The 20,668-nt window shown below is 49.0% G+C and overlaps 1 protein-coding gene and 1 long non-coding RNA gene across 3 annotated transcripts in view; one reads left to right on the top strand and one right to left on the bottom strand.

The window, feature by feature from the left end:
* LOC309533325 overlaps window positions 1-20,668 on the bottom strand; it is a 428,448-nt gene that overhangs the window by 59,272 nt on the left and 348,508 nt on the right. The window lies entirely within an intron of this gene.
* The window catches only part of IL1RAP (interleukin 1 receptor accessory protein), a 100,131-nt gene continuing 88,284 nt past the window's right edge, over window positions 8,822-20,668 (top strand). Inside the window, exon 1 of one of the 2 annotated variants that reach the window (XM_082224170.1) lies at window positions 8,822-9,118. The gene's annotated coding sequence lies outside the window, so the exon portion shown is untranslated. The remainder of the gene's footprint in view (window positions 9,119-20,668) is intronic. The other variant, XM_082224173.1, reaches the window with a different exon arrangement.

The raw sequence follows: 20,668 nt of genomic DNA, 5'->3' as shown, positions 1-20,668 counted from the left end.
CCCAACTGCTGGGGATCATGAGGGGAGAGCTGTTCTTATGCTTAGGATCCTAGAATTCTAGACTTGCAGAGTTGGAAGGGAACCCCAGGGGTCATTTAGTCCAACCCCCTGCAATGCAGGAATCTCAGTTGAAGAATCCCTGATGGGTGGCCACCCAACCTCTGCTTAAAAACCTCCTGTGACGGTGAGAGTGTTAAAATTCCTGCTCCCTGTTTGCAGTCATGGGATTGTTGTCTATCACATGACGGTATATTTTTTGACTCCACAGAGTGGGAAGTGATGGAGACAGGATGTTTGTGTTCCTGTGTTCCGTGAAGCGGGACTATTGTCCTTTGTTCTTTTTCCTCTTTGCTGTCTGATTCTAGAGAGAGAGGGAGCCACGTTGCAGAGCTCCGTGTGGGTTTAGATGTAAATAAAGTAGATTAGCCAAAATGCTGAGTTGCTGAGGTCTGTTACGCAAACTGCGAAGGCTCTGCGGATCCCTAAGTGTGCCGGTGTCTGCTGGCATCGGTCTCTGTGATGTTCGGACTGAAGAAAGCTTTTGAAGCTCCCAAAAGATCGACGAGGAGGGAGAGAACATGCCAGTCGGGCATGTGTCTCTGCCAGAGTCCTACTCAAGAGTAGGATGAACTCCTGACAGAGAGCCCACCGCCTTCTCGTGTAGGTCTGTTCCCTCCACTGTTGAACTGCTCTTACTGTCAGAAATTTCTTCCTGGTGTTTAGTCGGCATCTCCTCACTTGTAACTGGAATCCTTTGGTTCGGTTTCTGCTCACCGAAGCAGCAAAGAGCAAGCCGGCTCCATCTTCCAGGCAACAGCCCTTTAGGTATCTAAAGATGGCTCTTGTATCACCTGTGGGAGTGGCATCATATCAAAGCTGGTAGGTCAGGTCCTTCATCATGCCTAAGAGAGCAGCAGCAAGAGGGGTCAAGGATCTTGAGGGCTATGAATATGCAGGGGATCTCTCAAAGCTAATCACTGCATATATGTCAGCAGGGCCAGATTTAGGTTTGATGAGCCCCTAAGCGAGGGATGAGGGTGGTGCTGTGGTTTAAACCACTGAGCCTCTTGGGCTTGCAAATCGGAAGGTCGGCAATTCAAATCCCTGTGATGAGCTCCCGTTGTTCAGTCCCAGCTCCTGCCAACCTAGCAGGGAGCCGGCATTTGTCCGCTTCTGCAGACAGTTTTTCCAGGTCATGTGGCCAGCATGACTAAGCCACTTCTGGCAAACCAGAGCAGTGCACGGAAACGCCGTTTACCTTCCCGCCAGAGCGGTACCTATTTATCTACTTGCACTTTGATGTGCTTTCGAACTACTAGGTTGACAGAAGCTGGGACCGAGCAACAGGCGATCACCCTGTGGCAGGGATTCAAACTGCCGACCTTCTAATCAGCAAGCCCTAGGCTCTGTGGTTTAGACCACAGCGCCACCCACTTATACTGTATAGGTAAGTGCCATGAGTTTATATGAGTTATGGACCTTTCCCAGGAAGAGATTTGGCCCCAAATACTTAACATCTCAGAAGAGGGAAGTTATGTGTGGTTGCAAAGAGGGTAGAGATACGTAACTCTCTCTCATGTTAGCATGACTCAAAATACATAGCAAATTCCTGGATCTTCCTCCACAATTTCACAACCAGGGCTGGGAAGTTATAGGAGACCCTTCACATTTCCTCCCTGCTCTGTTCTGTTTGTTTTTAATAATTTGGGCCTCGAGTGAGTTTTGTCTCCAGAGAAGGAGCTGAAATGAGAAAGCAAGCAAATAACCAACAGGATTATTTTTCTGTACTTCAGCCTTCTACTTCACTTCATTGAAATGAGGAGGAGATTCTCAATGGGGGGAAATAAAACTTTAACAGAAAACATGGAGGTGGCCCAGATACAAAGCTAATTTTTGGGTATATGAGCCTCGAGGGGCTGGATCTGCAGGCAAGGTTCTCCATCAACAGGGCATCCCAAAGGAAATGTTTCCCAAATAATAGCAAGATGCAAATATTTTAATAAAACAAGGCTTTGTGTCAGCGTATAACACCTGTGCCCAGAGATGGCACCGGATTTCCACACCTAGTGGGCCAGGTTCAAGGTGGGATCACTTTACCTACAAGATCGCCTCACCCATATATGTATAACTTCTAGTGTGGCAGCACAGAAACTTTGGAACTCCCCGCCTCTTGAGATCAGGCAGGTGCCTTCACTGTACTTTTTTTAGCGCCCGATGACAAGATAGTTGTTTCGACAAGCCTACTCAGGTGTTTAGAAAGTTCACTCAAGTTTGAGTACGTTTTAGTCTTTTGTTATCTTCACTTGTTGAAAGATTTGAACTGCTGTGCTTAATTTACTGTGTTCTTTTTTGTAAACCACTTTGGCATGTTGTTGTTGTTTTCAATCATGCTTTGTAAATTTTATGAAATAATGAGAATTTAAAAATAAGTGTTTCTCTTCCTCTGAATTCAGTTGCCCAAATAAGGTATTGACATGTGTTTGTGGAAAAAAAGTAGAGAGTAAGGGGGTTAGTTTCTAAAGGCAACAATGTGAAGTAACAGCTTGCCCAACTTTGATACTTCACATCCTGCTTTCTAAAACAAATAAGCATTTCCAAATGCAACCTCTTCGTCGCCCCCTCCCTACCAATGAGAAGTCAGCAGAAGTTTGAAGAAAAAAATTCCTCAGAGTCTCATTTGAGCTGTAGTTATGACACGCCACAAGAAACTCTTTCTGTTCCACTGTTCCAGATAACAGGGGAAATGGGGAACGGGAGTCTTGCAAAATGATCAAAAGCATTGCATATTATTATACGTAGAGGAAAGTGCGGAGAAGGAACGGCTGTCAGTCCTTTGGGGGAAAAGAGTGAGCGGATCATTAATGGTGCCGGCGGAGCCACATTTCACTATCGGATGCCTGGGATTAATTGATGCCTTCGCTGCTTCTGGCTGTTTCAGGGAGGGCGTGTGTTGCAAAAACATCTGCCCACCTCTGGATTCAGCAGCTAGAGCCTATGCTTTGCATGGAGAAGAACATCTCAAGTTCCGTCCTCAATGGCATCTACCGGTAGGGCTGGGAGAAACCTCCCTTGGAAACTCTGCAGAGCTAGATGAGCAATAGAAGAGGCGGCTGGGTCAGGCCAGTGGTCCATTGAGTCCAGCATCCTGTTCTCACAGTGGCCAACCAGATGTAAACCTGCAAACGGGATCGGAGCCCCAGAGCCCTCTCCTCATCAGTGGTGAAATAAATAAATTAAGGGCTTATATATATATAATAAAGGTAAAGGTAAAGGTACCCCTGCCCGTACGGGCCAGTCGTGTCCGACTCTAGGGTTGCGTGCTCATCTCACTCCAGAGGCCGTGAGCCGGCGCCGTCCAAAGACATTTCTGGGTCACGTGGCCAGCGTGACGAAGCTGCTCTGGCGAGCCAGCACCAGCGCGGCACACGCAAACGCCGTTTACCTTCCCGCTAGAAAGCGGTACCTATTTATCTACTTGCACTTAAGGGTGCTTTCGAACTGCTAGGTGGGCAGGAGCTGGGACCGAACGATGGGAGCTTACCCCGTCGCGGGGATTCGAACCGCCGACCATACGATCAGCAAGTCCTAGGCACTGAGGTTTTACCCACAGCGCCACCCGCGTCCCTATATATATAATAAATGTTCATAAATGTACCAAGCAAACACGTACATAAATATATAAACCACATGTCTGAAGCAGCACAGGAAAGCAGTCCTGGAACCATTTTGGCTCCCAAACTGACCAAATGTTTTCTCCGCAAGGCCAAAGTCAAATGGAAAAGCCTCCCCATTGTCTTTTCCTTCACAAATCCTGTCTTAAGGGTATGTCTGTGTATGAATAGGGTGAGCCTGTGACCTGGCTTTCAGGAACTAAGTATTCGTCACTACAAAAGACTGGCCAGGCTCCCCAGGGTATCCAATCAAGCAAGCATTAACAGGTAGCCTGCCAGACAGGAGGTAAACAACACACTCAGATTTCTGCTGTAGACCGCCCTTTCTGTGATGTAGGTATGATGTATGGGGGGGGGGTTGGGCTACACTTCTTCTCTGGTGTATGTATGATGTTTCTGGAGGTGCTCTTGGACTCCAAGGTGGGCAATTTAAAATGTCTATACAAGGGCGGACACACCTTCGTTCTGGGTTCTGGGCAACAGTTCAATAAAGATCAGGCTTACTAGCTGCTTTGCTTCTCAGTATTCTCTGGTTGGCCTCTGTTATTTTCTCCGACTAATGGAAAACCTGCAAAGGACTCTATAAGGGCTCTTGTGTCCCCCATAAGGGAATAAGGGCAGATTTTCGTTTATTACAGTGGTTTCCAGCAACTAGTATTCATAAACATTGCTGCCTCCAACTGCAGAGGCAGAGCAGAGCCATCCTGGCCAGTAGCCGCCAATAGCCCTCTCCTCCTCCATGAATTTGTCCAATCCTCTTTTGAAGCCACCCAGGATGGTGGCCATCACTGCCTCCATGGGTGTAGCCAGGGGGGCAAGGGGGGAGGACAGCTGCCCCACAGAACAATACAAATCAATACAAATCGAAGGTTCTGCTCCCCCCAACAAAAGCCTGCCCCCGTATTCCTGGCAGTGCCAATGACTACCTCCTGCAGGAAGGGGTTCCATAGTTTAACTTCTTCCTCTTTCTTTGGTGATCCCTTGTAGCCAAGTAAGATTGTCTTCTATAAACATGGTTTTAAAAGTGAGTCCGTAAGTGACTGTGGAGGCCAATTATGGATCCACACATCCTTCCACAGTGGGGACATTGGTTTCCGGACAGGAGTTGATCACAGTGTGGATTTGCCAAGCGTGCCTTCCTCTTAGCACGTGTCTCCCTTGCGTCCTGAGTTCGAGCGTCTTCAAAGCCTTTGGTAAAGGCTGTTCTCCAATTGGAGCGCTCGCAGGCCAGTGTTTCCCAATTGTTGGTGTTTATATTACATTTTGGGACGCGGGTGGCGCTGTGGGTTAAACCACAGAGCCTAGGACTTGCAGATCAGAAGGTGGGCGGTTCGAATCCCCGCGACGGGGTGAGCTCCCGTTGCTTGGTCCCTGCTCCTGCCAACCTAGCAGTTCGAAAGCACGACAAAGTAGATAAATAGGTACCGCTCCAGCGGGAAGGTCAACGGCGTTTCCGTGCGCTGCTCTGGTTTCACCAGAAGCAGCTTAATAATGCTGGCCACATGACCCAGAAGCTGTACGCTGGCTCTCTTGGCCAATAAAGCGAGATGAGTGCCACAACCCCAGAGTCGGTCACGACTGGACCTAATGGTCAGGGGTCCCTTTACCTTTTTATACTACATTTTAAAGATTTGCCTTGAGACAGTCTTTAAACCTTGACTTTATTTTGCTTGTCCTCAGTGGCGTAGCGTGGGGGGTGCAGGGGGGGCCGGCCGCACCGGGCGCAGCATCTGGGGGTTAGGGTTAGGGGGCGCAAATCCACGGGTTAGGGGGCGCAAATCCACGGGTTAGGGGGCGCAAATCCACGGGTTAGGGGGCGCAAATCCACGGGTTAGGGGGCGCAAATTACTTGCCTTGCCCCGGGTGCTGACAACCCACGCTACACCACTGCTTGTCCTGAATCTCCCACTTTTCACTGTCCTCGAATGTCCTCAAGTTCTAGTGTTAGGAGACAGGGAGAAAAACTTCTCTCTAAGTACTTTCCCTGTGCTATACCTAACTTTACACATTTCTTTCTGCTGCTGTGGTCAGTCTAGAAACTCCACTTCCAGGTCCTTGGTTGGGCGTTGATTGACAGCTGCCTCTTAGGACTTCTGGCCTGGGGCTGGGGGGGAGGGCGGCCTTGGGGTGGGCCAAACTCTGACCCAAGCTAAGCTTATGTACATAAATAAAAAGCAAATCAAGAGTTAACCAGCAATAAGTTTCTGGCCCTGCGCGCCAAGGAGCCGGGTTTAAATGCAGCTCAGTGACAGCTGACGTGCAGCAGATCCCATATACTTACTCCAGAGGAGGATGACAGCAGCAAAAGGCAAATATTGGAGCGGACAAGACTTTGTCCTTAGTAGATCTTTAGATAATTTATTACGGTCAAAGACCAGCTCACTTTGTACTTAGTAACTGGTTTTTGTTTTGTTTTATTGCAATAAAGTTTGCATTTAAAAAAAAAGAAATGCACTTAGCAGGTCGCGCGATCAGAGCCTCCGCGCTGGGCGCATCTGGGAAGCGAATCGCGCCCTCCGGGGGCCAAGGCGGGCCGTGCCGCGCACCTCCCCTTCCCCTCCCGCATCTGGAGGAAGGCGCCGCCCCGGCCTCCGCCTCCCCGGCCGCCTGGAGCGCCACTCCGGCCGGGCGCCGCCGCTCCGCCCCGCTCGGCCCCTCCGGCCGCCCGCTGCTTTGCATACCGCCACGTCACCGCCAATCAGCGCGCCGGCGAGGCGAATGGGGGGCCGAAGGAGGCGCCGCCGCCGCCGAGCGAGCCAGCGAGCGAGGCGGACCGGCCGAGGGAGCCTTTCTCCGTCAGCAGCGCGGCAGCCGCGACGGCCCCCCCTGGAGGGCGAGGTGAGCGAGACCGGGAAGGGCGCGAGGGGGGCGGACGCCGGCTCGGCCGAGGAACCCTTGCCAGGCTCCGGGACGGGGGTGCCTGCGCTGCGCTGCGCGGGGCAAAGCCGGGGCGCTCCGGGTCTTGCCTTTCGACGGCGCGGAGTCCGGGCAGGCGAAGGGGATCCGGACCCGGAGGAGTTAATCCGGAGTAGCCCCCCAGGTTCACACGGGAGGGAGGCAGAGCCCCCCCCCCGGGTCGCAGCTCCGGGGCAAAGCGCCTGCCCTCCAAGGTCCCGGGTTCAAATCTCGGTTGCGTCTCCGGAAGGGCGGGGAGAGAGGCGCCTTGCCTGCAATCCCGGAAAGCCGCTGCCGGCCCGTGCAGGCATCACTGAACCAGGCGTAGCAAAGGTCGGTTTTTGGCTCCTACGCCGGTCAGGGACGCGGACTTATAAAAAATATTGGGGGGGCCCGGGAAAGCTCGTGAAATGTAAATAAGCTCATGAATATGCAAATAAGCTCATGAATATGCAAATAAGCTCATGAATATGCAAATAAAGTGGCGCCGCCCCCTCGTGAGCGAATAGGGGAGAGCATGCTGCTGCCTATTTATCAGCTCCGGAACAGCTGATATGCGGGAAACCTGGGGCTAGAGGCAGGAGCCCCCGCCCCCGGGGATTCCCTAATCTCGCGGGGGACGGCCGGGGCTCTCCGGCTAGGGCGCGCGGCTGGCTGGCTGGCGAGGGAGCAGGTGGGGAGGAGGCGGGGGACGGCGGCGGCGCCCGAGATTATTGGGGGGGCTGAGCCCCCCCAAAATTTTTTTTGAGGGGGCTCAAGCCCCCTCAAGCCCCATGGAGTCGGCGCCTATGACGCCGGTGTCAACGGCGAGCGATCCTCGGGAAGGGCTCTGCGTTGCGCAGCGCCCGGAGGCTTCCAGGCATGGCTGAGTGCTGGTTCGGTGGTTCGGTTCCGGGAGAGAGATGCGCTGCTTCGGGTCCCGTCCTACCTCTCCGGGCTGTCGTCTCGCCAAATCGCGCCAGGCTCCAGTTCCGTCCTTGCGCCCTTTGGAACGCGTTTATTTTTCCCAAGAAATCCGGATTGCGAGCGCAGGGGCTCCGATCCGGAGAGGGTAACCCCCTTCCCCCTCCTCTCCCTCCTCCGAGATCGGGATCCGGATCCGATCGCGCTTTGGGGTTTCTGTCTGTTTGGAGAGTCGGAAGGATGCGCCCGGCTCCTGCGCCAACTTGCCGAGAGCCTTCCCCGCCTCCGGTGCTTCCTGGTCGGCGGCTCCGAGCTGGAGAGCCGCGCGCTGGAACAGCCACCCGGAGGATTGGAGGATGGAGGCGGCAGCTGCGCTCGGACGGTCCTTGCTGCTTGGACAGCTGCCAGTCTTCCCTTCTCCCCCCACCCCCTTCTCCCAAATCGCCTATGATAGGAAGGGGAATTAATGTTAACCGAAGGAACGACAGGCTGCAGGGTCCCATCAAAGAGAGCCTTCTCGGTAGTGGCGCCAAGCCCTCCCATCAGATGTCAAGGAAATCAACAGCTATCTGACTTTTAGAAGACATCTGAAGGCAGCCCTGTTTAGGGAAGTTTTTCCATGTCTGATGTTTTGTTGTATTTTTAATATTTTGTTGGAGGCCGCCCGGAGTTTATACCACATGGGCAGGGTATAAATACATTATATTATATTATTATTATTTATTAAGGCCTGGCTCCTCCAGCATCCTGGTCTGACAGTGGACAGCCAGATGCCCCCCCACCCCCAAGCAGGACCCTAGCGGGATAATAATAATAAATAATAATAATAATAATAATAATAATAATAAAATTATATTTATACCTCGCCCTTTCCTGTTCAAAAACTGGGCTCAGGGCGGCTAACAACAAATTTAAAACACTTTAAAACACTTAATTATAAAAGCAGCATAAAATACAGTATAAAAACATGAATAACAAAAAAATTCAGAAATCAGAAATCAATTAGATAATCCCCAGGGCTAGCTGGCTGAATTGGTCCTCCTTGGGCCAGTGAGGAGGCCAGGGGAGAATTAACCACAGCTCTTATTTCCTGCGCCTGGGGGTCATCTCGCCTCCTGGGGGCAGTGCAATGTTTGCCAGAACCTAAGCGCTTGCAGGATGAGGCCACAGGCCCCTCTAGCCCAGCATGCTGTTCTCAGCCAGATGCCCATGACAAACAGGATCCAAGCACCGCAGCCACTTTCCCCTTCTGGTTTTTCCAGTGACTGGGGCTCAGCAACACTGCTGCCTCTTACCATGGTGGCAGAGAGAACCCTCGTGGGCCAGCAGACATCGATAGCTTCCTCCTCCTTCTCTGTGGATATGTTTCCCTTCCTCCAGCGCAGTTTCCATCACTGCCTTCTGCGGGAGCGAGTTCCAGAGTTCCCACTTTTGAAGGCAGGCGCATGTTCTTGTCGTCCGAATCATGCCACATGGGGAAGACTAACGCCCGTTGCTTGCCTTTGCTACAGGGTGGAAGCGGGAGGCCTGTTCAGAAACAGCAGCGAGGCTGCAGATGACCCCCCCCCTCTGTGGAGGAGCATCTATATCATGCTTTCAAGCCCTTGGAGGGTTTTGTGTTTGTGACCACGAGGATCTCCAGCTGCAAGGTAGGCCAGTGTGATTATTGTCCTGTTACAGGTGTGGGGGGGCAGGTGCTCTGGGGGCAGGAGGGCAGTGGCTTGCTTAAGGATGCTGCCCAAGAGAGATTTGGCCCGGAGGACCTTAATTCCAGCTCCCCTTTCTTAGCTGTGTCTCTGTGCCACCAGCCGCTGGACTCCCGACAGCTTCTGAGAACCAAAATGGCAAACTCTGCAACACATGAGGGATATGTGGTCCTCCAGGTGTTACTGGACCACAACTGTCGTCATCCCTTGAATTTTGCTGCCTGGCTTGGGACTAAAGGGGGGGGGCAAATAAAAACCCTCCTCCCCACAGCCTTTAGCCTTCCTGGCTTTTCTTAGCCTCTAAAGAACCAGCCATTGTTGCCTGTCTTTGCACCGTGTGTTTTGCCTTGGCATAGATCTTTTAGATTCTGTGGTTTTTTGTCTTTTCCGGCAATGTTTTTACTGTCTCGCCGATCCTCGCGCAGATTGCCTTGAGTACCTTGTTCATTGCAAAGGTGATTCCTAAGTTTTGAAAACAAACAAACACACACGTTTTTCCTGCTGCCTGTGGAGAGCTTTCCAAGCACCCGTAGGGTAGCGGCTTGAGATCAACAGTGAACATAAGAACTGATCGCAAGTAGAGTCGCTTCTGACTTCATTGGGATTAATTTGCACTTTCCTTCTGAGCAAACACAGCTCCTTACCACCGGGTTGTTTTAAACTTGGTATCGTTTGATGTTTGCTGTCCTGGGTTTGTTTGGGAAGAACGGTAGGATAGAAATTTAATGCATAATAATAAATAACGTCCCCTAGAATCAGACTCTCTCTCCCCCACCCCCCCTTCCTACATACCTTTCCTCTCCTAGCTTTTCCTGACTGACCTTCATTTGTACATCTTGCAGGCAAGGCGTGTTCCAACTTTTAATTTTTCGTACCAAGCAATTTCAGACACGTTAAATGATGCCTCGTTAGGATCACGCGGAACTTGATGTTTAGAAGAGGAGTGGATGTGATAAGGAGATAGATTGCTATCTCCCAACCTAATCAGCCCTCTAATCAGAAACAAAGTCATTTCCCTTCCAAAAACCCGGAAGCTCACTTCTTTTAAAAACTAGCCTTGTGAGCTTCAGAAGCCAAGTAACTCAGACAATTGGGGGTGTGTATGTGTGTGTGGCACAAGGAAGGGAGACCATCTTCACTGCATTGGGTATTTATGGCTTTTCAGGGTGAGTTTAGTCATTGCTGAATGTGACTCAAGTATTGTGTGGAGGACTCCCTGGTCCTGAATGGGGTAACTGTGTCCCTGAAGGACCAGGTGCACAGCCTGGGAGTCATTCTGGACTCACAGCTGTCCATGGAGGCGCAGGTCAATTCTGTGTCCAGGGCAGCTGTCTCCCAGCTCCATCTGGTACGCGGGATGAGACCCTCATAGAATCATAGAATCCTAGAGTTGGAAGAGACCACCAGGGCCATTGAGTCCAACCCCCTGCCAAGCAGGAAACACCATCAGAGCACTCCTGACATATGGTTGTCAAGCCTCTGCTTAAAGACCTCCAAAGTAGGAGACTCCACCACACTCCTTGGCAGCAAATTCCACTGTCAAACAGCTCTTACTGTCAGGAAGTTCTTCCTAATGTTTAGGTGGAATCTTCTTTCTTGTAGTTTGGATCCATTGCTCCGTGTCCGCTTCTCTGGAGCAGCAGAAAACAACCTTTCTCCCTCCTCTATGTGACATCCTTTTATATATTTGAACATGGCTATCATATCACCCCTTAACCTCCTCTTCTCCAGGCTAAACATGCCCAGCTCCCTTAGCCGTTCCTCATAAGGCATCGTTTCCAGGCCTTTGACCATTTTGGTTGCCCTCCTCTGGACACGTTCCAGTTTGTCAGTGTCCTTCTTGAATTGTGGTGCCCAGAACTGGACACAGTACTCCAGGTGAGGTCTGACCAGACCCTCCCTGCCTGCAGACTGTGTGGCCAGAGTGGTGCATGTGCTAGTTATCTCCCTCTTGGACTCCAATGCGCTCTATTTGGGGCTGCCTTTGAAGGTGACCCGGAAACTACAACTAATCCAGCATGTGGCAGCTAGACTGGTGACTGGGAGTGGCCACCGAGACCACATGATACCAGTCTTGAAAGACCTACATTGGTTCCCAGTATGTTTCTGAGCACAATTCAAAGTGTTGGTCCTGACCTTGAAAGCCCTAAACAGCCTTGGTCCAGTATATCTGAAGGAGCGTCTCCACCCCCACCGTTCAGCCCGGACACTGAGGTCCAGCGCCGAGGGCCTTCTGGCAATTCCCTTCCTGCGAGAAGCCAAGTTACAGGGAACCAGACAGAGGGCCTTCTTGGTAGTGGCACCCGCCCTGTGGAACGCCCTCCCACCAGATGTCAAGGAAATAAGCAGCTATCTTATCTTCAAAAGACATCTAAAGGCAGTTCTGTTTAGGGAAGCTTTTAATGTTTGATGCACTATTGTATTTTAATATTCTGTTGGAAGCTGCCCAGAGTGGCTGGGGAAACCCAGCCAGATGGGCGGGGTAGAAATAATAAATTATTATTATTATTATTATCATCATCATCATCATCATCATTATCATCATTATTATTGTTATTATTAATTTATATACTGGTTTTACCCCCGACTGGAACTCAAGGCAGCTTCCACGAATTAAAGCAATACGGATAAAATACTGGACTACTGCAATGTGCTCTGTGTGGAGCTTCCCTTGTGCTTGATCCAGAGCTTGCAGTTAGTGCAGAATGCTGCAGTGCGATTGCTGACAGGAGGGAGGCCTTGTCAGCAAATGACACCTGCACTCAGAGTCCTGTGCTGGTTTCTGAAGTGCTACCTGGCCGAGTTCAAGGTGTTGCTGTTGGGGTATAAAGTCAACATCCCACATGCGTCCACCACACTGCGTGGGTGCATGGAATTAGCACTGCCACAGCTGCCATGTAATTCCTATTCCACATCTGTAAGGAACTTGTTCTTTTAGTCTGGCAGCCCCTGCCTATTCTCTGGTACTCCCTGCCTATTGATATCAAGCAGGTACCTTTGCCTGCTCTCTTTTTGGCTCCTGCTAAAAACATTCTTGCTTAGACAAGCCTACCCAAAGGCTTAGAAAGTGGAGGTAATTTTAGTTTGTTTACCTTTTTAACATGTGCATGTTTTAAAGTATGATATATATATTTTTCTTGGTTTCATTGTTCTGTCCTTTGGTAAACTGCTTTGAGATGTATTGTTTCTTTGAAACAAATGAATGAAATACATAGCCAGCGCTTCAAACTGAGCCTGGAAACAGGTAGCCAGTGAAGCTTTTGCAACAGGAGAGTCATGTGCCCCTTTGTAATGAGAGAATGAGCCGGTCTTGCTGCGTACCTTTGCATGACTTAATAATAGTGCTCTGCATTTTTGGCATTTCTGCCGTGCTGCTTGTGTGCTTGAAGTGCTCTGCGCACAGCTCCCCAGATTCCAAAGTGATGGTGGTTGGTTTGGGGTGAAAGCAGCCAGAAATGCGCCTTGTGGCTTCTTAGTGGATTCCAACTTACGCTTCCAATGTGTTACCAGCAGATTTGATTTGCGTGGACTTGGCTGGGTCTTGCATTAGCTCTGCCCATGGGGCGTGGCTCTCCCTTGCAGCTCCTCGCTTTGCATGTGAGATTTTTCAGTGTATAAGACTAGGTTTTTTCCGTTAAAAAAGTCAGTCTAAAAATGGGGGTCGTCTTATACATTGGTAGTGCATAGGGCAGGCGTTTGATTGGTTGCTGCCACAGCTGTTAGTGGTTATTGTTCATGTTATTGGTTGTTGCGTCAATGGGTGGCGTTGATTAGCTGACGCTGCGGCAATTGGGCATGTGATTGGCAGCTTCTTCTGACGAGGGGACAGCCGAGAGGCGGATTTAGTGATGCTCAACAACTCTGTGCCATCTCCCCCCATTTTCCTAAATTTGAGTCCCTCAAAAGAGGGGTGTGTTATACACGGAAAAGTACTGTATATATTTACTGTCTGCTCAGTACAGTGGTACCTCTGGATGCGAACGGGATCTGTTCCAGAGCCCCGTTCGCATCCTGAGTAGAACGCAACCTGTCTGCGTGTGCGCAGGTCGCGATTCGCTGCTTCTGCGCATGCTCATGACATCATTTTGAGCGGTGAAACCCGGAAGTAACCCATTCTGTTACTTCCGTGTCGCCACAGAACACAACCTGAAAACACTCAACCTGAAGCATATTTAACCCAAGGTATGACTGTACTGCCTCCCACTTGATCCATGTGATGAAGAGGACTCTGCCCTAGAAAAGTGAACTATCGAAATAGATTCATTTGTCTTTAATGTGCCTCGATATGCTTTTTCTCTTGGATTATATATAATCTCATTAGCCTGTACAACAACCCTGTGAAGTGGGCCAATGTTATCCTCCTCATTTCAAATTGGGGGACTGAGGCAAAGGTGGCTGAATTAAGACCCTCTGAAGAATTTGCAGTTAGCAATCTGGAGAGCGCTTGACCTACAGCCTTAAGCTGTGGGTGCCTGCCTAGGCATGTAGAATGTGGATGTACATTTTAATTCAGTTTTTGGTTTATTAGTCAAGTTCTGTTTTGAATGATTTAAACAGTTTTAAAGGTTTTTTGCTGATAATTATATTGTTCTCTTTGTAAACTGCTTTGAGGTGTGTTTTTTTAAATCAATAGAGCAGTGTATAAATTCTTTAAAAGAAACAGACATTGTGGAAGTTTGTAACTGGGGGAAATGCAGTGAAACTGAATGCTGGAAGATTCAGGAAAGATAAATGAAAAGTCCTTCACGCAGTGTGTAGCCAAACTGTGGAACTCCCTGTGGAACAACCCAGAAGGCTTTAAGATTACTGCAGTGCGTTATACGTGGGGCTGCCTCTGAAGACAGTTCGGAAACTTCAGCTGGTGCAGAATTCAATGGCCAGGTTGCTCACCAGACCAAGACAGTCTGAGCATATTGCACCTATCCTGGTCCAACTGCACTGGCTCCCAATTAGTTTCCAGGCCCAATTCAAAGTGCTGGTTTTGACCTATAAAGTGCTAAACGGCTCAGGACCGCAGTACCTCAAGGACCACCCCTCCCCATATGAACCTACCCACACCCTGAAATCATCTTCTGAGGCCCTCCTTCGTGTGCCTCCTCCTTGAGAAGTCCAGAGGGTGGCAACACAAGAGGGGGGCCTTCTCTGCAGTGGCTCCCCATCTGTGGAATGCTCGCCCCAGGGAAGTTCGCCTGGCGCCTTCGTTATACACCTTTAGGCGTCAGGCAAAAACGTTCCTTTTCAACCAGGCCTTTGCCTTATCTTGATCTACATCCTTGATATTGTTTTTTAGTTGTTTAGTCGTGTCGGCCTCTTCGTGACCCCCTGGACCAGAGCACGCCAGGCACTCCTGTCTTCCACTGCCTCCCGCAGTTTGGTCAAACTCATGCTGGTAGCTTCCAGAACACTGTCCCACCATCTCGTCCTCTGTCGTCCCCTTCTCCTTGTGCCCTCCATCTTTCCCAACATCAGGGTCTTTTCCAGGGAGTCTTCTCTTCTCAGGAGGTGGCCAAAGTCTTGGAGCCTCAGATTCAGGATCTGACCTTCCAGTGAGCACTCAAGGCTGATTTCCTTCAGAATGGAGAGGTTTGATCTTCTTGCAGTCCATGGGACTCTCAAGAGTCTCCTCCAGCACCATAATTCAAAAGCATCAATTCTTCGGCGATCAGCCTTCTTGATGGTCCAGCTCTCACTTCCATACATCACTACTGGGAAAACCATAGCTTTAACTATACGAACCTTTGTTGGCAAGGTATATACCTTTTTAAAAATGCTGACTCTTTGTGGTCTTTTTTATTTGGTTGTTGGTTTTTCTTATGATTTTATGTACTTCATATTTTATGGGAACCATCCTGAGACTTTCGGGTGTAGGGCGGTATAGAAATTAAATAAATAAACTAATAATAAAAGAGACATTCACAAAGGACAAGAGGGCTATCGATGGCTCTTGTGCACAGATCCTGCTTGTGAGTTTCCCGTAATGGGCATTTCTCTGGCCACTGTGAGAACAGGATGCTGGACCAGAGAGGCCACTGACCCGATCCGTCAGGGTTCACCTTACGTTCTTATGTTACTACAGTGGACGCTCGGGTTGTGAACGTGCATGCTCTGGTTACCTCCCGCTTGGACTACTGCAATGCGCTCTACGTGGGGCTACCTTTGAAGGTGACCCAGAAACCACAACTAATCCAGAATGCGGCAGCTAGACTGGGGACTGGGAGCGGCCACTGAGACCACATAACACCAGTCCTGGAAGGGATTCCTTGGCTCCCAGTACGTTTCTGAGCACAATTCAAAGTGTTGGTGCTGACCTTGAAAGCCCTAAACGGCCTCAGCCCAGTATACCTGAAGGAGCGTGTCCACCCCCATCGTTCAGCCCGGACACTGAGATCCAGCACTGAGGGCCTTCTGGCGGTTCCCTCATTGCAAGAAGTGAGGTTACAGGGAACCAGACAGAGGGCCTTCTTGGTAGTGGTGCCCGCCCTGTGAAATGCCCTCCCTTCAGATGTGAAGGAAATAAGCAGCTATCTTCTCTTTAAAAGACATCCTTAAAAGGCAGTCCTGTTTAGGGAAGCTTTTAATATTTAATGCTGTTTTGTTTTTAACACTTGATTGGAAGCCGCCCAGAGTGGCTGGGGAAACTCAGCCAGATGGGCGGGGTATAAATAATAAATTATTATTATTATATTATTATCTGTGCAGGAGGCACCTTTGCAACCCGCAGCACCACGATTCTGCACTTCTGCGCATGCACATAGCGCAATTTAGCGTTTCAGCGCATGCCCAAGCGCCGAAACCCGGAAGTAACCCGTTCCGGTACTTTCGTGTTTCAGCATGTCCGTAACCCGAAAACGCGCAGCCTGAAGCGTCTGTAACCCGGGGTATGGCTGTATACACAGCTAAAAGCTTCAGAAGAACTGCTGTGCTTGCCTAATATTTCTTTGCAGTCGGCATCCATCCCCCTATATGCTCTCGGCATCCATTCATTGTTACTAAAGAATGAATGAAGCCGCAGGTTTTATGTAGGGAAAAACAAAGCACTGGGAGATATTCGCTGGCTGAGGGCCATCCAAGTGGAGGAGGCAGGAAGACAAGGCCCTGGCACAGTTTAGGCGAAAGGCGAGTCCCATCCTTCAGAAACATTCATTCTAAATTTAGAGTGGGTCAGGCAGCGGAGAGGCAACTGGAACAAGCGATTGTGTACGAGAGAAGAGGCAGCTCCGGGCTCTCATTGAGCATAAATCCAGCCTGACAAAAGCAGCCCATTCAGAAACACTGTCGTTACTAAGCAATATACCTGATTCTTTGAAAGAGGGCAGAGGGAGAGAAATGAACTCATCCACCATGCACATAAAAAATAACTCCCGAGAGGATGAGTTTGTTACTATTGGGCTGGTAGGTGTACAAATTCATGAGCTGCAAATTCCGGGTATCTCTTGCCTCTATGTTGGGTTCAGGGTTGTATTAGGGTGTCTCTGTGGTCTAAACCACAGAAAGGGTCAGTCAGTTTTATTGCACATAGCCAAAGGCTGCTGCAATGTACACAGAACCATTCAACAGTCTAAACCACTGAGCCTCTTGGGCTTGCCGATCAGTAGGTCGGCGGTTCGAATCCCTGTGACGGGGTGAGCTCCCGTTGCTCTGTCCCAGCTCCTGCCAACCTAGCAATTTGAAAGCACACCAGTGCAAGTAGATAAATAGGTACCGCTGTGGCAAGAAGGTAAAAGGTGTTTCTGTATGCTCTGACTTCCGTCACAGTGCCCCGTTGCACCAAAAGCAGTTTAGTCCTAGTCCTGGCATTTGTTGTGTACATAAGCTTCAAAGTTTCCTTTCCGTTTTTTGTTTATTTTATATTTTGCAATGTTTTTCTCAATATTTAGTAGTTTTCCCATATTTTTCTTTGGTGAAGCGAAATTGCCTAGATTACCTATTGATTTAAAATACAAAAAATAGGACGGATGTTTTATAAACCCAGGAAAAGAATTTTCAGCACAGTGCAAAAATTTAAAGCATTCCTGTCTTTAATTTTGTAACTTACTGTGGGAAACGCTCAAAATATCACTACTGTTGTAGTTAACAGTAGGAATTGATAGCTGAGCAAAGAACCATAATTTGGATTATAAGATTCTTGCTTTAATAAAAATTCCTTAAACTCTGAAAAAAGAAAGAAAAAGAAAAAGAAGCAGTTTAGTCCTGCTGGCCACATGACCCGGAAAGCTGTCTGTGGACAAACGCCGCCTCCCTCAGCTTGAAAGCAAGATGAGCACCACAACCCCATAGCCGCCTTTAACTGAACTTAACCATCCAGGGTACCTTTAACTTTTACCTTTATCTAGGTAGATTTATTTTTCATTTCCATATGCTAGGAAGCAAACTTCTTCTCGCAGCGCAGAGTTAAACTATGGAACTCCTTGCCACAGGAGTCATTGGTGGCCACCAACTTCAGAGGGGTTTAAAAGAGGACAAATGAATGGAGGAGAGGGTCATCAGTGGCTCCCAGTCAGGATGGCTTGGCTCTGCCTCCAAGTGGCCATGATCCTGAACACCAGTATCTGGAAACCCCAGGAGGGGAGATGGCTCTTGTGGGTTTCCCATAACGGCATCTGTATGGCTACTGTCTTATCTGGTTTGTGTGTCTGTTGCTTAATGTGGATATGTGATTTTATGTACTGAGGTATCCACACACATACAGATATATGGACGGGGAGGTTTAAATAGTCACATTTTTCCTTATGTTGCAGTTTGAAAAATGCGAATGTAAAGATTGCATAATATAATAATACAAGCAATCCCGATACTTCCACCTTGGAATGGTTGATCCCATTGCAAACTACTTAAACAAGTACAGTGGTACCTCGGGTTAAGAACTTAATTCGTTCTGGAGGTCTGTTCTTAACCTGAAACTGTTCTTAACCTGAAGCACCACTTAACTAATGGGGCCTCCTGCTGCCGCTGCACAATTTCTGTTCTCATCCCGAAGCAAAGTTCTTAACCCAAGGTACTATTTCTGGGTTAGTGGAGTCTGTAACCTGAAGCGTCTGTAATCTGAAGCATCTGTAACCTGAAGCGTCTGTAACCCGAGGTACCACTGTACATTTGAACATTGCTGCCTCTTGCACACATTCTTATTTGTTTGGGGAGAAGTGGAGGTTGGAGAGGGTGATTGTTGTTGTTTTTTCTGCATTTTTCTGCAGCCCAAAACTTCACGTGTGCCTGAGCATCCCTGACTCTGAAGCAACTCTTATGTGCACAATTATCATGCTGAGCAGAGATGTTTTGATGATCACGGGTGGCGACAGATGCCTCTCTGAACAGTACTCTTTCATTTCCCTTCTATCTCCCAGCTATGTTTACTGGAACCCCGAGACAACTGATGAATTCCAACTTGCGGAGAGAAATACGGTTAGAGTTTTGGAGCATAACTTCTTTGGGATGATAGGTATTCAGGCATGGAAGAAGCTATAAATTCAGTGGAGTGCTACAGTTAATGAAGGGGGGAGGGATATTTCATTCTTTCTCCTGCTCTTCCCTTTCAGTGTCTTCTTTTTTCAAATATTCTTCCTTCCTGCGAAAGTTCTGTTTTTGTTTTGACCTGGGATTTCAGACCTTGCTTTCCATGACCTTCTCTTTCTTACCTTAATTCCTTCTTGTTGTTGCTGTTTTTAAATCTCAGACCTGCTACTGTTAAGCTGACTTGCACCTGGAAGTGCCATTCAGGTCCTGCACCGGGTCTTCCTGCGAAGGCTCAGTGCTGTTATTATTTATCATCCTTGCCGAAGGCAATCTGCAGGTCCTCGTCACACCCATGTATAGTCGCACTCGTATCTTTGAGAGCCCAGGGAGAGTTTGCTTATTATCGAGTCTTGTCCCAGAAAAGAAGCCGTTGCAAACTCCAGTTTGTGAGTGTCGGTCCTTGGACAGTCACCTTCCAACAGGTCACTTTAGGCCACTACTCCAAACTCAGCCTCTTTTGGCCACATTTGAGAGCCGGTTAGAGTTTCTTAACCCCACCAGTTTGGTTGATTACCTGAGACTGAAAAACAGGGGGGTTGCTGAGCGCTTGCCAGACCAGAAGCGATGGCCGGCGGTGGTCTTCCAGACCGGTGGGGTGCCCATTTGTACAAAGTGTATTTTTGGCTCTCTTTCTGTCCAGGTACAGGCTCTGCCATCTGTTGCCTGGGGAGAACGGCCCCTGCGCTCCATCCTCTGATTTGTTCAGCCGGTCTGTTTTGGCCCCTGTGCCCCAAACCGAATCCAAAGTATGAGCTCATGCCTTTTCCACTTGACTGTCCTCTACTGTCCCTCCTGTGTCTTGCTGCGGCTTTGCGTCCAGCCTGTGGAGATGGCAAGTAGGCAGGGAGGTCAGGCAGGCAGCAGGAGGAGGCTGCCTTGAAGGCTGAACCAGGAGAAGAAGTTTCATCGTAGGTGTGCATTGCAAGCTGCCTGCCTGCAGTCCTAGGAAGACAGGAAGTTCTCTTCTACCGAGTCAGACCACAGTGGGGACATTGGTTTCTGGGCAGGAGTTGATCACGGTCTGGATTTGCCAAGTGTACCTTCCTCTTAGCACGTTTCTCCCTTGCGTCCTGAGTTTGAGTGTCTTCAAAGCCCATGACACCTTTGGTCAAGGCTGTTCTCCAGTTGGAGCGCTCGCAGGCCAGTGCTTCCCAGTTGTTGGTGTTTATACTACTTAAAAAAAAAATGTCTTGAGAGAGTCTTTGAACCTCTTTTGTTGACCACCAGCATTATGCTTTCCTTTTTAAAGTTTGGAATAGAGTAGTTGCTTTGGAAGACGATCATCAGGCATCCGCACAACATGACCAGTTCAATGAAGTTGATGTTGAAGAATCATTGCTTCAACACGGGTGATCTTTGCTTCTTCCAGGACACTGGTATTAGTTTGCCTGTCTTCCCAAGTGATGTGTAAAATTTTTCAGAGACACCATTGATGGAATCTTTCGAGGAGTTGGAGGTGGCCTTTATAAGTGGTCCATGTTTCACAAGCATACATGTTAAAACCCTGTTTATGGAAGATAATCTTACTCGGCTATGAGTGATTGCCAAAGTAGAAGAATACCTGAGAGCTTTCCCAGTGGTTTTGCCAAGGCTTGCTTGCTTCCTTCCTTCCTTCCTTCCTTCCTTCCTTCCTTCCTTCCTTCCTTCCTTTTATTTGAAGGCCCCTTTTCCACACATGCAAAAATCTGGATTAAAGCCTTTTACAACAAAGAAAGCAGGCCTTATTAGAAAAACTAACCAATAAACTGAAACTGACTCGGGGACAAATAGAAGATGACGGCTTCACCCCGGTATGGTTCCCCTTTATCACATACACAGCCCAACAAGACGACAAGAATCTGCTGACTGTATGAATCAATCTGGCTAACCTGATTCAAACACACACACACACACACACCCTGCTCACATACAAAAACAAATATCACTACAGCCAATCAAAGACAACTTGCCACCCCCTAAACTAACCCCAACCTCTCTCACCAC

Source organism: Podarcis vaucheri (genome assembly GCF_965113315.1).
Source record: "Podarcis vaucheri genome assembly, chromosome: 5".
Taxonomy (NCBI): domain Eukaryota; kingdom Metazoa; phylum Chordata; class Lepidosauria; order Squamata; family Lacertidae; genus Podarcis; species Podarcis vaucheri.
Note: the sequence above shows the minus strand (reverse complement) of the source record. Positions and strands in the feature narration are given on the sequence as shown.